The sequence below is a fragment of the Phalangium opilio genome, unplaced genomic scaffold, assembly GCF_054372755.1.
Source record: "Phalangium opilio isolate 3A_F unplaced genomic scaffold, DU_Popi_V2 ptg001662l_1, whole genome shotgun sequence".
Classification (NCBI taxonomy): domain Eukaryota; kingdom Metazoa; phylum Arthropoda; class Arachnida; order Opiliones; family Phalangiidae; genus Phalangium; species Phalangium opilio.
Genome location: NW_028324260.1, coordinates 719121 through 732285, shown reverse-complemented (window position 1 = coordinate 732285; position 13165 = coordinate 719121). Strand labels below are relative to the sequence as shown.

The following is a 13165-nucleotide window of genomic DNA, read 5'->3' as shown; positions in this document are numbered from 1 at the left end:
TTTAAAATTGGTTTAATTATTTTGCCTGAATGTGTGATTAAAACAATCCGGTTAAAACGACGGAGGCGAGATTCGAACTCGCGTGTTTAGGGCCCAATGTATTAGCAATCCATCGCCTTAAATACTGGGCCATCCCTTCCGCGATTTAAACGAGTTAAATCATTTTGACTGCATTTGTGTTCAAAACAAAACGGATAAAACGACGGAGGCGAGATTCGAACTCGCGCGGGCAGAGCCCAATGGATTAGCAGTCCATCGCCTTAACCACCCCGTCCTCGATTTAAAACGGGTTTAATTATTTGGCCTGAATTTGTGATTAAAATAATCCGGTTAAATCGACGGAGGCGAGATTCGAACTCGCGTGTTTAGTGCAAAATGTATTAGCAATCCATCGCCTTAACCATTCGGCCATCCCTTCCGCGATTTAAACGAGTTAAATCATTTTGACTGCAATTGTGTTCAAAACAAAACGGATAAAACGACGGAGGCGAGATTCGAACTCGCGCGGGCAAAGCCCAATGGATTAGCAGTCCATCGCCTTAAACACCCCGTCCTCGATTTAAAACGGGTTTAATTATTTTGCCTGAATTTGTGATTAAAACAATCCGGTTAAAACGACGGATGCGAGATTCGAACTCGCGTGTTTAGGGCCTAATGTATTAGCAATCCATCGCCCTAACCACTCGGCCATCCCATTCCGCGATTAAACCGAGTTTTATCATTTTGACTGCATTGGTGTTCAAAACAAAACGGATAAAATGACGGAGGCGAGATTTGAACTCGCGTGTTTAGGGCCTAATGTATTAGCAATCCATCGCCTTAACCACTCGGCCATCCCTTCCGCGATTTAAACGAGTTAAATCATTTTGACTGCAATTGTGTTCAAAACAAAACGGATAAAACGACGGAGGCGAGATTCGAACTCGCGCGGGCAGAGCCCAATGGATTAGCAGTCCACCGCCTTAACCACCCCGTCCTCGATTTAAAATTGGTTTAATTATTTTGCCTGAATTTGTGATTAAAACAATCCGGTTAAAACGACGGAGGCGAGATTCGAACTCGCGTGTTTAGGGCCCAATGTATTAGCAATCCATCGCCTTAAATACTGGGCCATCCCTTCCGCGATTTAAACGAGTTGAATCATTTTGACTGCATTTGTGTTCAAAACAAAACGGATAAAACGACGGAGGCGAGATTCGAACTCGCGCGGGCAGAGCCCAATGGATTAGCAGTCCATCGCCTTAACCACCCCGTCCTCGATTTAAAACGGGTTTAATTATTTGGCCTGAATTTGTGATTAAAATAATCCGGTTAAAACGACGGAGGCGAGATTCGAACTCGCGTGTTTAGTGCAAAATGTATTAGCAATCCATCGCCTTAACCATTCGGCCATCCCTTCCGCGATTTAAACGAGTTAAATCATTTTGACTGCAATTGTGTTCAAAACAAAACGGATAAAACGACGGAGGCGAGATTCGAACTCGCGCGGGCAAAGCCCAATGGATTAGCAGTCCATCGCCTTAAACACCCCGTCCTCGATTTAAAACGGGTTTAATTATTTTGCCTGAATTTGTGATTAAAACAATCCGGTTAAAACGACGGATGCGAGATTCGAACTCGCGTGTTTAGGGCCTAATGTATTAGCAATCCATCGCCCTAACCACTCGGCCATCCCATTCCGCGATTAAACCGAGTTTTATCATTTTGACTGCATTGGTGTTCAAAACAAAACGGATAAAATGACGGAGGCGAGATTTGAACTCGCGTGTTTAGGGCCTAATGTATTAGCAATCCATCGCCTTAACCACTCGGCCATCCCTTCCGCGATTTAAACGAGTTAAATCATTTTGACTGCAATTGTGTTCAAAACAAAACGGATAAAACGACGGAGGCGAGATTCGAACTCGCGCGGGCAGAGCCCAATGGATTAGCAGTCCACCGCCTTAACCACCCCGTCCTCGATTTAAAATTGGTTTAATTATTTTGCCTGAATTTGTGATTAAAACAATCCGGTTAAAACGACGGAGGCGAGATTCGAACTCGCGTGTTTAGGGCCCAATGTATTAGCAATCCATCGCCTTAAATACTGGGCCATCCCTTCCGCGATTTAAACGAGTTGAATCATTTTGACTGCATTTGTGTTCAAAACAAAACGGATAAAACGACGGAGGCGAGATTCGAACTCGCGCGGGCAGAGCCCAATGGATTAGCAGTCCATCGCCTTAACCACCCCGTCCTCGATTTAAAACGGGTTTAATTATTTGGCCTGAATTTGTGATTAAAATAATCCGGTTAAAACGACGGAGGCGAGATTCGAACTCGCGTGTTTAGTGCAAAATGTATTAGCAATCCATCGCCTTAACCATTCGGCCATCCCTTCCGCGATTTAAACGAGTTAAATCATTTTGACTGCAATTGTGTTCAAAACAAAACGGATAAAACGACGGAGGCGAGATTCGAACTCGCGCGGGCAAAGCCCAATGGATTAGCAGTCCATCGCCTTAAACACCCCGTCCTCGATTTAAAACGGGTTTAATTATTTTGCCTGAATTTGTGATTAAAACAATCCGGTTAAAACGACGGAGGCGAGATTCGAACTCGCGTGTTTAGGGCCCAATGTATTAGCAATCCATCGCCTTAAATACTGGGCCATCCCTTCCGCGATTTAAACGAGTTAAATCATTTTGACTGCATTTGTGTTCAAAACAAAACGGATAAAACGACGGAGGCGAGATTCGAACTCGCGCGGGCAGAGCCCAATGGATTAGCAGTCCATCGCCTTAACCACCCCGTCCTCGATTTAAAACGGGTTTAATTATTTGGCCTGAATTTGTGATTAAAATAATCCGGTTAAATCGACGGAGGCGAGATTCGAACTCGCGTGTTTAGTGCAAAATGTATTAGCAATCCATCGCCTTAACCATTCGGCCATCCCTTCCGCGATTTAAACGAGTTAAATCATTTTGACTGCAATTGTGTTCAAAACAAAACGGATAAAACGACGGAGGCGAGATTCGAACTCGCGCGGGCAAAGCCCAATGGATTAGCAGTCCATCGCCTTAAACACCCCGTCCTCGATTTAAAACGGGTTTAATTATTTTGCCTGAATTTGTGATTAAAACAATCCGGTTAAAACGACGGATGCGAGATTCGAACTCGCGTGTTTAGGGCCTAATGTATTAGCAATCCATCGCCCTAACCACTCGGCCATCCCATTCCGCGATTAAACCGAGTTTTATCATTTTGACTGCATTGGTGTTCAAAACAAAACGGATAAAATGACGGAGGCGAGATTTGAACTCGCGTGTTTAGGGCCTAATGTATTAGCAATCCATCGCCTTAACCACTCGGCCATCCCTTCCGCGATTTAAACGAGTTAAATCATTTTGACTGCAATTGTGTTCAAAACAAAACGGATAAAACGACGGAGGCGAGATTCGAACTCGCGCGGGCAGAGCCCAATGGATTAGCAGTCCACCGCCTTAACCACCCCGTCCTCGATTTAAAATTGGTTTAATTATTTTGCCTGAATTTGTGATTAAAACAATCCGGTTAAAACGACGGAGGCGAGATTCGAACTCGCGTGTTTAGGGCCCAATGTATTAGCAATCCATCGCCTTAAATACTGGGCCATCCCTTCCGCGATTTAAACGAGTTGAATCATTTTGACTGCATTTGTGTTCAAAACAAAACGGATAAAACGACGGAGGCGAGATTCGAACTCGCGCGGGCAGAGCCCAATGGATTAGCAGTCCATCGCCTTAACCACCCCGTCCTCGATTTAAAACGGGTTTAATTATTTTGCCTGAATTTGTGATTAAAATAATCCGGTTAAAACGACGGAGGCGAGATTCGAACTCGCGTGTTTAGTGCAAAATGTATTAGCAATCCATCGCCTTAACCATTCGGCCATCCCTTCCGCGATTTAAACGAGTTAAATCATTTTGACTGCATTTGTGTTCAAAACAAAACGGATAAAACGACAGAGGCGAGATTTGAACTCGCGTGTTTAGGGCCTAATGTATTAGCAATCCATCGCCTTAACCACTCGGCCATCCCTTCCGCGATTTAAACGAGTTAAATCATTTTGACTGCAATTGTGTTCAAAACAAAACGGATAAAACGACGGAGGCGAGATTCGAACTCGCGCGGGCAGAGCCCAATGGATTAGCAGTCCACCGCCTTAACCACCCCGTCCTCGATTTAAAATTGGTTTAATTATTTTGCCTGAATTTGTGATTAAAACAATCCGGTTAAAACGACGGAGGCGAGATTCGAACTCGCGTGTTTAGGGCCCAATGTATTAGCAATCCATCGCCTTAAATACTGGGCCATCCCTTCCGCGATTTAAACGAGTTAAATCATTTTGACTGCATTTGTGTTCAAAACAAAACGGATAAAACGACGGAGGCGAGATTCGAACTCGCGCGGGCAGAGCCCAATGGATTAGCAGTCCATCGCCTTAACCACCCCGTCCTCGATTTAAAACGGGTTTAATTATTTGGCCTGAATTTGTGATTAAAATAATCCGGTTAAAACGACGGAGGCGAGATTCGAACTCGCGTGTTTAGTGCAAAATGTATTAGCAATCCATCGCCTTAACCATTCGGCCATCCCTTCCGCGATTTAAACGAGTTAAATCATTTTGACTGCAATTGTGTTCAAAACAAAACGGATAAAACGACGGAGGCGAGATTCGAACTCGCGCGGGCAAAGCCCAATGGATTAGCAGTCCATCGCCTTAAACACCCCGTCCTCGATTTAAAACGGGTTTAATTATTTTGCCTGAATTTGTGATTAAAACAATCCGGTTAAAACGACGGATGCGAGATTCGAACTCGCGTGTTTAGGGCCTAATGTATTAGCAATCCATCGCCTTAACCACTCGGCCATCCCATTCCGCGATTAAACCGAGTTTTATCATTTTGACTGCATTGTTGTTCAAAACAAAACGGATAAAATGACGGAGGCGAGATTCGAACTCGCGCGGGCAGAGCCCAATGGATTAGCAGTCCATCGCCGTAACCACTCGGCCACCCCGTCCTCGATCTAAAACTGGTTTAAATATTTTGCCTGAATTTGTGATTAAAATAATCCGGTTAAAACGACGGAGGCGAGATTCGAACTCGCGTGTTTAGTGCAAAATGTATTAGCAATCCATCGCCTTAACCATTCGGCCATCCCTTCCGCGATTTAAACGAGTTAAATCATTTTGACTGCATTTGTGTTCAAAACAAAACGGATAAAACGACAGAGGCGAGATTTGAACTCGCGTGTTTAGGGCCTAATGTATTAGCAATCCATCGCCTTAACCACTCGGCCATCCCTTCCGCGATTTAAACGAGTTAAATCATTTTGACTGCAATTGTGTTCAAAACAAAACGGATAAAACGACGGAGGCGAGATTCGAACTCGCGCGGGCAGAGCCCAATGGATTAGCAGTCCACCGCCTTAACCACCCCGTCCTCGATTTAAAATTGGTTTAATTATTTTGCCTGAATTTGTGATTAAAACAATCCGGTTAAAACGACGGAGGCGAGATTCGAACTCGCGTGTTTAGGGCCCAATGTATTAGCAATCCATCGCCTTAAATACTGGGCCATCCCTTCCGCGATTTAAACGAGTTAAATCATTTTGACTGCATTTGTGTTCAAAACAAAACGGATAAAACGACGGAGGCGAGATTCGAACTCGCGCGGGCAGAGCCCAATGGATTAGCAGTCCATCGCCTTAACCACCCCGTCCTCGATTTAAAACGGGTTTAATTATTTGGCCTGAATTTGTGATTAAAATAATCCGGTTAAAACGACGGAGGCGAGATTCGAACTCGCGTGTTTAGTGCAAAATGTATTAGCAATCCATCGCCTTAACCATTCGGCCATCCCTTCCGCGATTTAAACGAGTTAAATCATTTTGACTGCAATTGTGTTCAAAACAAAACGGATAAAACGACGGAGGCGAGATTCGAACTCGCGCGGGCAAAGCCCAATGGATTAGCAGTCCATCGCCTTAAACACCCCGTCCTCGATTTAAAACGGGTTTAATTATTTTGCCTGAATTTGTGATTAAAACAATCCGGTTAAAACGACGGATGCGAGATTCGAACTCGCGTGTTTAGGGCCTAATGTATTAGCAATCCATCGCCTTAACCACTCGGCCATCCCATTCCGCGATTAAACCGAGTTTTATCATTTTGACTGCATTGTTGTTCAAAACAAAACGGATAAAATGACGGAGGCGAGATTCGAACTCGCGCGGGCAGAGCCCAATGGATTAGCAGTCCATCGCCGTAACCACTCGGCCACCCCGTCCTCGATCTAAAACTGGTTTAAATATTTTGCCTGAATTTGTGATTAAAACAATCCGGTTAAAACGACGGAGGCGAGATTCGAACTCGCGTGTTTAGGGCCCAATGTATTAGCAATCCACCGCCTTAAATACTCGGCCATCCCTTCCGCGATTTAAACGAGTTAAATCATTTTGACTGCATTTGTGTTCAAAACAAAACGGATAAAACGACGGAGGCGAGATTCGAACTCGCGCGGGCAGAGCCCAATGGATTAGCAGTCCATCGCCTTAACCACCCCGTCCTCGATTTAAAACGGGTTTAATTATTTTGCCTGAATTTGTGATTAAAATAATCCGGTTAAAACGACAGAGGCGAGATTCGAACTCGCGTGTTTAGTGCAAAATGTATTAGCAATCCATCGCCTTAACCATTCGGCCATCCCTTCCGCGATTTAAACGAGTTAAATCATTTTGACTGCATTTGTGTTCAAAACAAAACGGATAAAACGACGGAGGCGAGATTCGAACTCGCGCGGGCAGAGCCCAATGGATTAGCAGTCCATCGCCTTAAACACCCCGTCCTCGATTTAAAACGGGTTTAATTATTTTGCCTGAATTTGTGATTAAAACAATCCGGTTAAAACGACGGAGGCGAGATTCGAACTCGCGTGTTTAAGGCCCAATGTATTAGCAATCCATCGCCTTAACCACTCGGCCATCCCTTCCGCGATTTAAACGAGTTAAATCATTTTGACTGCATTTGTGTTCAAAACAAAACGGATAAAACGACGGAGGCGAGATTCGAACTCGCGCGGGCAGAGCCCAATGGATTAGCAGTCCATCGCCTTAAACACTACGTCCTCGATTTAAAACGGGTTTAATTATTTTGCCTGAATTTGTGATTAAAACAATCCGGTTAAAACGACGGATGCGAGATTCGAACTCGCGTGTTTAGGGCCTAATGTATTAGCAATCCATAGCCTTAACCACTCGGCCATCCCTTCCGCGATTAAACCGAGTTTTATCATTTTGACTGCATTGGTGTTCAAAACAAAACGGATAAAACGACGGAGGCGAGATTCGAACTCGCGCGGGCAAAGCCCAATGGATTAGCAGTCCATCGCCGTAACCACTCGGCCACCCCGTCCTCGATCTAAAACTGGTTTAAATATTTTGCCTGAATTTGTGATTAAAACAATCCGGTTAAAACGACGGAGGCGAGATTCGAACTCGCGTGTTTAGGGCCCAATGTATTAGCAATCCATCGCCTTAACCATTCGGCCATCCCTTCCGCGATTAAACCGAGTTTAATCATTTTGACTGCATTGGTGTTCAAAACAAAACGGATAAAACGACGGAGGCGAGATTCGAACTCGCGCGGGCAGAGCCCAATGGATTAGCAGTCCATCGCCTTAACCACTCGGCCACCCCGTCCTCGATTTAGAACTGGTTTAAATATTTTGCCTGAATTTGTGATTAAAACAATCCGGTTAAAACGACGGAGGCGAGATTCGAACTCGCGTGTTTAGGGCCCAATGTATCAGCAATCCATCGCCTTAACCACTCGGCCATCCCTTCCGCGATTTAAACGAGTTAAATCATTTTGACTGCATTTGTGTTCAAAACAAAACGGATAAAACGACGGAGGCGAGATTCGAACTCGCGCGGGCAGAGCCCAATGGATTAGCAGTCCATCGCCTTAACCACCCCGTCCTCGATTTAAAACTGGTTTAATTATTTTGCCTGAATTTGTGATTAAAACAATCCGGTTAAAACGACGGAGGCGAGATTCGAACTCGCGTGTTTATGGCCCAATGTATTAGCAATCCATCGCCTTAACCACTCGGCCATCCCTTCCGCGATTTAAGCGAGTTAAATCATTTTGACTGCATTTGTGTTCAAAACAAAACGGATAAAACGACGGAGGCGAGATTCGAACTCGCGCGGGCAGAGCCCAATGGATTAGCAGTCCATCGCCTTAACCACCCCGTCCTCGATTTAAAACGGGTTTAATTATTTGGCCTGAATTTGTGATTAAAATAATCCGGTTAAAACGACGGAGGCGAGATTCGAACTCGCGTGTTTAGTGCAAAATGTATTAGCAATCCATCGCCTTAACCATTCGGCCATCCCTTCCGCGATTTAAACGAGTTAAATCATTTTGACTGCAATTGTGTTCAAAACAAAACGGATAAAACGACGGAGGCGAGATTCGAACTCGCGCGGGCAAAGCCCAATGGATTAGCAGTCCATCGCCTTAAACACCCCGTCCTCGATTTAAAACGGGTTTAATTATTTTGCCTGAATTTGTGATTAAAACAATCCGGTTAAAACGACGGATGCGAGATTCGAACTCGCGTGTTTAGGGCCTAATGTATTAGCAATCCATCGCCTTAACCACTCGGCCATCCCATTCCGCGATTAAACCGAGTTTTATCATTTTGACTGCATTGGTGTTCAAAACAAAACGGATAAAATGACGGAGGCGAGATTCGAACTCGCGCGGGCAGAGCCCAATGGATTAGCAGTCCATCGCCGTAACCACTCGGCCACCCCGTCCTCGATCTAAAACTGGTTTAAATATTTTGCCTGAATTTGTGATTAAAACAATCCGGTTAAAACGACGGAGGAGAGATTCGAACTCGCGTGTTTAGGGCCCAATGTATTAGCAATCCATCGCCTTAAATACTCGGCCATCCCTTCCGCGATTTAAACGAGTTAAATCATTTTGACTGCATTTGTGTTCAAAACAAAACGGATAAAACGACGGAGGCGAGATTTGAACTCGCGTGTTTAGGGCCTAATGTATTAGCAATCCATCGCCTTAACCACTCGGCCATCCCTTCCGCGATTTAAACGAGTTAAATCATTTTGACTGCAATTGTGTTCAAAACAAAACGGATAAAACGACGGAGGCGAGATTCGAACTCGCGCGGGCAGAGCCCAATGGATTAGCAGTCCACCGCCTTAACCACCCCGTCCTCGATTTAAAATTGGTTTAATTATTTTGCCTGAATTTGTGATTAAAACAATCCGGTTAAAACGACGGAGGCGAGATTCGAACTCGCGTGTTTAGGGCCCAATGTATTAGCAATCCATCGCCTTAAATACTGGGCCATCCCTTCCGCGATTTAAACGAGTTAAATCATTTTAACTGCATTTGTGTTCAAAACAAAACGGATAAAACGACGGAGGCGAGATTCGAACTCGCGCGGGCAGAGCCCAATGGATTAGCAGTCCATCGCCTTAACCACCCCGTCCTCGATTTAAAACGGGTATAATTATTTTGCCTGAATTTGTGATTAAAATAATCCGGTTAAAACGACGGAGGCGAGATTCGAACTCGCGTGTTTAGTGCAAAATGTATTAGCAATCCATCGCCTTAACCATTCGGCCATCCCTTCCGCGATTTAAACGAGTTAAATCATTTTGACTGCATTTGTGTTCAAAACAAAACGGATAAAACGACGGAGGCGAGATTTGAACTCGCGTGTTTAGGGCCTAATGTATTAGCAATCCATCGCCTTAACCACTCGGCCATCCCTTCCGCGATTTAAACGAGTTAAATCATTTTGACTGCAATTGTGTTCAAAACAAAACGGATAAAACGACGGAGGCGAGATTCGAACTCGCGCGGGCAGAGCCCGATGGATTTGCAGTCCATCGCCTTAACCACTCGGCCACCCCGTCCCCGATTTAGAACTGGTTTAAATATTTTGACTGAATTTGTGATTAGAACAATCCGGTTAAAACGACGAAGGCGAGATTCGAACTCGCGTGTTTAGGGCCTAATGTATTAGCAATCCATCGCCTTAACCACTCGGCCATCCCTTCCGCGATTTAAACGAGTTAAATCATTTTGACTGCAATTGTGTTCAAAACAAAACGGATAAAACGACGGAGGCGAGATTCGAACTCGCGCGGGCAGAGCCCAATGGATTAGCAGTCCACCGCCTTAACCACCCCGTCCTCGATTTAAAATTGGTTTAATTATTTTGCCTGAATTTGTGATTAAAACAATCCGGTTAAAACGACGGAGGCGAGATTCGAACTCGCGTGTTTAGGGCCCAATGTATTAGCAATCCATCGCCTTAAATACTGGGCCATCCCTTCCGCGATTTAAACGAGTTAAATCATTTTAACTGCATTTGTGTTCAAAACAAAACGGATAAAACGACGGAGGCGAGATTCGAACTCGCGCGGGCAGAGCCCAATGGATTAGCAGTCCATCGCCTTAACCACCCCGTCCTCGATTTAAAACGGGTATAATTATTTTGCCTGAATTTGTGATTAAAATAATCCGGTTAAAACGACGGAGGCGAGATTCGAACTCGCGTGTTTAGTGCAAAATGTATTAGCAATCCATCGCCTTAACCATTCGGCCATCCCTTCCGCGATTTAAACGAGTTAAATCATTTTGACTGCATTTGTGTTCAAAACAAAACGGATAAAACGACGGAGGCGAGATTTGAACTCGCGTGTTTAGGGCCTAATGTATTAGCAATCCATCGCCTTAACCACTCGGCCATCCCTTCCGCGATTTAAACGAGTTAAATCATTTTGACTGCAATTGTGTTCAAAACAAAACGGATAAAACGACGGAGGCGAGATTCGAACTCGCGCGGGCAGAGCCCGATGGATTTGCAGTCCATCGCCTTAACCACTCGGCCACCCCGTCCCCGATTTAGAACTGGTTTAAATATTTTGACTGAATTTGTGATTAGAACAATCCGGTTAAAACGACGAAGGCGAGATTCGAACTCGCGTGTTTAGGGCCTAATGTATTAGCAATCCATCGCCTTAACCACTCGGCCATCCCTTCCGCGATTTAAACGAGTTAAATCATTTTGACTGCATTTGTGTTCAAAACAAAACGGATAAAACGACGGAGGCGAGATTCGAACTCGCGCGGGCAGAGCCCAATGGATTAGCAGTCCATCGCCTTAACCAATCGGCCACCCCGTCCTCGATTTAAAACTGGTTTAATTATTTTGCCTGAATTTGTGATTAAAACAATCCGGTTAAAACGACGGAGGCGAGATTCGAACTCGCGTGTTTAGGGCCTAATGTATTAACAATCCATCGCCTTAACCACTCGGCCATCCCTTCCGCGATTTAAACGAGTTAAATCATTTTGACTGCATTTGTGTTCAAAACAAAACGGATAAAACGACGGAGGCGAGATTCGAACTCGCGCGGGCAGAGCCCAATGGATTAGCAGTAAATCGCCTTAACCACCCCGTCCTCGATTTAAAACTGGTTTAATTATTTTGCCTGAATTTGTGATTAAAACAATCCGGTTAAAACGACGGAGGCGAGATTCGAACTCGCGTGTTTAAGGCCCAATGTATTAGCAATCCATCGCCTTAACCACTCGGCCATCCCTTCCGCGATTTAAACGAGTTAAATCATTTTGACTGCATTTGTGTTCAAAACAAAACGGATAAAACGACGGAGGCGAGATTCGAACTCGCGCGGGCAGAGCCCAATGGATTAGCAGTCCATCGCCTTAACCAATCGGCCACCCCGTCCTCGATTTAAAACTGGTTTAATTATTTTGCCTGAATTTGTGATTAAAACAATCCGGTTAAAACGACGGAGGCGAGATTCGAACTCGCGTGTTTAGGGCCTAATGTATTAGCAATCCATCGCCTTAACCACTCGGCCATCCCTTCCGCGATTTAAAGAGTTAAATCATTTTGACTGCATTTGTGTTCAAAACAAAACGGATAAAACGACGGAGGCGAGATTTGAACTCGCGCGGGCAGAGCCCAATGGATTAGCAGTCCATCGCCTTAACCACCCCGTCCTCGATTTAAAACTGGTTTAATTATTTTGCCTGAATTTGTGATTAAAACAATCCGGTTAAAACGCCGGAGGCGAGATTCGAACTCGCGTGTTTAAGGCCCAATGTATTAGCAATCCATCGCCTTAACCACTCGGCCATCCCTTCCGCGATTTAAACGAGTTAAATCATTTTGACTGCATTTGTGTTCAAAACAAAACGGATAAAACGACGGAGGCGAGATTCGAACTCGCGCGGGCAGAGCCCAATGGATTAGCAGTCCATCGCCTTAACCACCCCGTCCTCGATTTAAAACTGGTTTAATTATTTTGCCTGAATTTGTGATTAAAACAATCCGGTTAAAACGACGGAGGCGAGATTCGAACTCGCGTGTTTAAGGCCCAATGTATTAGCAATCCATCGCCTTAACCACTCGGCCATCCCTTCCGCGATTTAAACGAGTTAAATCATTTTGACTGCATTTGTGTTCAAAACAAAACGGATAAAACGACGGAGGCGAGATTCGAACTCGCGCGGGCAGAGCCCAATGGATTAGCAGTCCATCGCTTTAAACACTACGTCCTCGATTTAAAACGGGTTTAATTATTTTGCCTGAATTTGTGATTAAAACAATCCGGTTAAAACGACGGATGCGAGATTCGAACTCGCGTGTTTAGGGCCTAATGTATTAGCAATCCATAGCCTTAACCACTCGGCCATCCCTTCCGCGATTAAACCGAGTTTTATCATTTTGACTGCATTGGTGTTCAAAACAAAACGGATAAAACGACGGAGGCGAGATTCGAACTCGCGCGGGCAAAGCCCAATGGATTAGCAGTCCATCGCCGTAACCACTCGGCCACCCCGTCCGCGATATAAAACTGGTTTAAATATTTTGCCTGAATTTGTGATTAAAACAATCCGGTTAAAACGACGGAGGCGAGATTCGAACTCGCGTGTTTAGGACCCAATGTATTAGCAATCCATCGCCTTAACCATTCGGCCATCCCTTCCGCGATTAAACCGAGTTTAATCATTTTGACTGCATTGGTGTTCAAAACAAAACGGATAAAACGACGGAGGCGAGATTCG

The 13165-nt window shown here is 44.8% G+C and overlaps 10 non-coding genes across 10 annotated transcripts; all 10 read right to left on the bottom strand.

Moving 5' to 3' along the window:
• Positions 1-4961: 4961 nt before the first annotated feature.
• Positions 4962-5043, bottom strand: TRNAS-GCU (transfer RNA serine (anticodon GCU)). Its single transcript has one exon. It is a non-coding gene; the product is annotated as a tRNA-Ser (tRNA).
• A 1186-nt stretch (positions 5044-6229) lies between these two features.
• On the bottom strand, positions 6230-6311 carry TRNAS-GCU (transfer RNA serine (anticodon GCU)). The gene has a single exon. It is a non-coding gene; the product is annotated as a tRNA-Ser (tRNA).
• A 1042-nt stretch (positions 6312-7353) lies between these two features.
• Positions 7354-7435, bottom strand: TRNAS-GCU (transfer RNA serine (anticodon GCU)). Its single transcript has one exon. It is a non-coding gene; the product is annotated as a tRNA-Ser (tRNA).
• Positions 7436-7640: 205 nt separating this feature from the next.
• On the bottom strand, positions 7641-7722 carry TRNAS-GCU (transfer RNA serine (anticodon GCU)). The gene has a single exon. It is a non-coding gene; the product is annotated as a tRNA-Ser (tRNA).
• Positions 7723-8765: 1043 nt separating this feature from the next.
• TRNAS-GCU (transfer RNA serine (anticodon GCU)) lies at positions 8766-8847 on the bottom strand. The gene has a single exon. It is a non-coding gene; the product is annotated as a tRNA-Ser (tRNA).
• Positions 8848-9896: 1049 nt separating this feature from the next.
• Positions 9897-9978, bottom strand: TRNAC-GCA (transfer RNA cysteine (anticodon GCA)). The gene has a single exon. It is a non-coding gene; the product is annotated as a tRNA-Cys (tRNA).
• Positions 9979-10884: 906 nt separating this feature from the next.
• On the bottom strand, positions 10885-10966 carry TRNAC-GCA (transfer RNA cysteine (anticodon GCA)). Its single transcript has one exon. It is a non-coding gene; the product is annotated as a tRNA-Cys (tRNA).
• Positions 10967-11171: 205 nt separating this feature from the next.
• On the bottom strand, positions 11172-11253 carry TRNAS-GCU (transfer RNA serine (anticodon GCU)). Its single transcript has one exon. It is a non-coding gene; the product is annotated as a tRNA-Ser (tRNA).
• Positions 11254-11737: 484 nt separating this feature from the next.
• On the bottom strand, positions 11738-11819 carry TRNAS-GCU (transfer RNA serine (anticodon GCU)). The gene has a single exon. It is a non-coding gene; the product is annotated as a tRNA-Ser (tRNA).
• A 1041-nt stretch (positions 11820-12860) lies between these two features.
• Positions 12861-12942, bottom strand: TRNAS-GCU (transfer RNA serine (anticodon GCU)). Its single transcript has one exon. It is a non-coding gene; the product is annotated as a tRNA-Ser (tRNA).
• Positions 12943-13165: the final 223 nt, after the last annotated feature.